Source organism: Corvus brachyrhynchos, unplaced genomic scaffold (genome assembly GCF_000691975.1).
Source record: "Corvus brachyrhynchos isolate BGI_N302 unplaced genomic scaffold, ASM69197v1 scaffold351, whole genome shotgun sequence".
Classification (NCBI taxonomy): domain Eukaryota; kingdom Metazoa; phylum Chordata; class Aves; order Passeriformes; family Corvidae; genus Corvus; species Corvus brachyrhynchos.
The window spans coordinates 1,085,593-1,088,716 of record NW_008236203.1 but is presented as its reverse complement, the minus strand read 5'-3'; positions in this window follow the sequence as shown (position 1 = coordinate 1,088,716).

The window sequence follows — 3,124 nt, the reverse complement described above, 5'->3', positions numbered from 1 at the left end:
GACCTGGTCTGGCTTCTGGTCCTTCCTGCTCCAAGAGCTTCTCTCCCCTTCACCCCCTGCTTTTCCAGGCTTAGGGAAAACAGGGAATAAAGCTCTTTTCACTGGGAAAATGGGTGTCCAGGCAGGGAAGGATCCATGAACGGTGTGAGCCTGGAGTTGTCCCTGTCCCAGTGCCGTGGGAAGGGAAAGGAGGGACAAACTGCTTGTTTTTAATCCCCTCACCTTTGTGTGCTCCTACTGTTTATCCTGAGCAGGGAAATGGGGCATCCACAGATCCAGGAGGGAGCTGGAGCAGAGCCAGGAGGGGGAGAGGGACAAGACAGGGACAAGACCCCTGAACATTCCGTGGCACCCTCCTGTCCTTGGGGACACCGCTGTGCCCCGGGCTGTGCTCTGGGTGTGCCACGGGCTGATCCTGGTGAGGTCACCAGGACGGGGAGTAACGGGGATGCCAGGGAGGTTTAGAGGGTGGCTGATTGTTTGAGAAGCTGAGGGATCCTTCCAAAGTGGGGGAAGCCCCGGAGAGGGCATCACTGGAGAGACGTCAGACCTGGCTGAGGTCCCTTTGGGCCAGCTCCTCCCTGGAACATCCTCTTAGAGCAGTGGCAGACCTGGGGCAGGGCTCAGAGCACAGATGGAAGTTCAGGCTCGTCCCTCAGTGGGTTCTCAGCAGAGCAGGATCCCAAAAAGTCCTTCTCCCTTTCGCACCCCATGGCTCTCACTCCCTGCAGCGTCCCCCAGCACCGTCCCCGTCCTGGCCTTGTTTGTGCAGACGGTGAAGCAACGGCTGTAAAAGCTGGGTCGATGCATGGACTGTTCCTGCTGGGCTGTTAAAGCTCCTTTTTTCCAGCTGGCCAAGGACAGGGAGGGAAGCAGGAGGCAGAGGGAGGGATAAAATCCCGGGGGAAGCCTGGAGGAGGCCACGCGGTCTCACAGGGCATGGCCAGGAGGTGACGGCACCAACAGGAGACTCCTCTCGGGTTTTTCCTCAGAATTCAGAAGGAAGTGATGCTGATGCCACCACACCATGTCCAGCACCTGGAAAACACATGGAAGGAGGATGGGGATGGGAAACTCCCTGGGGGAGGCTCAGCGAGCCTCTGTCCTTCCTCTGCCCCCCGGGGTGATTCCAGAGGGGAAAGGTCCTGCTCGGTGTCACCCTGTGCCCAGGGTCTGCTGGGACGGGTGGGAGAAAACCCAGCCCAGCCTCCCTGGGGTCTGGGAGGACCCTGGAGATGCCCCCCAGCCCGGCAGTGACTTTGAGGGTGGCTTTAGGTGTGAACTTTGCTGTCCCTCCCCGCCGCCCATCGCTGCCCCCGAGGCTGCTCTGTTGGATGTGTCCATGGCCCGGCTGTAAAGTTATCCATTGACTCGGGAAAACACAACTGAAGGGAGAAGGAGCCCCGGGCGGGTTCTTCAGGCATCTCCGGAGCTCAGCAGAGGCTTGATTGTGGCACTGGGACACTCCTGTGGCCGCGGGTGGCTGTGGCAAAGCCACCCACGGGCTGTGACCTGGAGGGACAAATCCTGGCTCCCAGCACCCGCTGGAAAACATAAGGGAATGTCCCAGCAGGGTGAGTTTTGGGGGAGGGGGCAGAGTATGTTGCTGGTGGGAACGGGCCGTGCTCGCCGTGACAGCAGCCACGAGCGCTGCCCTTCAAACCCTGCCCTTATCTCCTTCATCCCGGGGACTATCAACCCCTCGAGCCTCCCGATGCAGCCCGAGCCATTAAAGTTAACCATTACCCACAGCGAGTGTTTATTTGGGATAATCCAGGCCCGGGGGAAAGTGAGGGACGGGAGGAGGAAGGCTCTCGGTTCTTTTCTGTGAGATACGGCCCCGTCCTGCGGGGCTGAAGTGGTGCTTGAACAAGATGAATGCTCAAACAACACACGGCAAACAGAGCTGGGCTGGGAGAGCTCCGGCCACCGGGACACTCGGCGTTCCCATTCCATAGGGACACTCGGCGTTCCCATTCCATAGGGACACTTGGCAGTCCCATTCCATGGGGACACTCCCCCCAGCCCATGGGGACGCTCAGCATTCCCATTCCATGGGGACACTCGGCGTTCCCATTCCATGGGGACACTCGGCAGTCCCATCCCAAGGGAAGCTTTTGGATTTTGGCACCTTTGGGGAGAAATCCTCCCTTTCCCGATGATTTTTCCACTCAGTTTCTCCAGCCCTGTTCTGTCTCCAGCCTGTGCCGCTCCCTGCTCCCATCGGCCACGCAGAGGCAGCAGTGCGAGCCAGGACAGGGAACATCCACATCCAGACCCTTGGGTCCGAGAGGGGCCTCACCCACCTCCAACCCCAAAGCAGAGGGATCCCAAATCCCAACCCTCCTCCAGACAAGTCACTGTGCCAGAGTAAAACTTCTTTTTTCCCACTCCCAGACTTTTTTCCTCTCCCTGGAGGATAGGAAGGACAGGGACACCCCACAGCTTTTCAGCACCAGGATCTGAGCCCCGAACTGACCCCAGCACTGGGCAGTGGGACAAACCCTTCCCCCTCTTGGGCACCGCGGCTCGGAGCCTTCCCAGAGCGTGCCAGGAAGGAGCATTCCCGGAGCCATTCCCGGAGCCGTTCCGGGAGTCACCGGATCGCGTGCGGAGGGCTCACCTGATCCCTCTAATCCCCTAATCCATCACCAAGGAGACCCAGCGTTACCTGACATGTGCGAGCAGAGGGGCCCCGCAGAGGGAGAGCTGCTCCTGCCACCCGTGCCAAAGCCCCGTTTCGGCTCATCCCGGTGTTCCAGGGCTGGGGGATGGAGCAGGGAGCAAACCCCCTCCTCGCCGCCCATTCCCACCCCAGTCCCCCCAGTGCGGGACCCCTGGGATTGATCCACCCCTGCTGTCCTGAGCACCTCTGTCCGGCACCGCGAGGGTGGGGGGTGTCCCCTGGGCACGTCTGGAGAACACGGGGACCCCAAACTGCTGCTTAGGGCGCGTCTGCTCTGCCCCAACCCCGCCGAGGGTGGGCTGGAGAGACACGGGGGTGGGCGCAACCAACCTGGGTAAAACTGGGATGAAAATTTCCCTTTCTGGCAGCAGGGAGCGCATGAGGGCTCTGAGGCAGGGGGGGGAATGTTCCCGCGAGGGGCCCGGCCGCCCCCCGGAC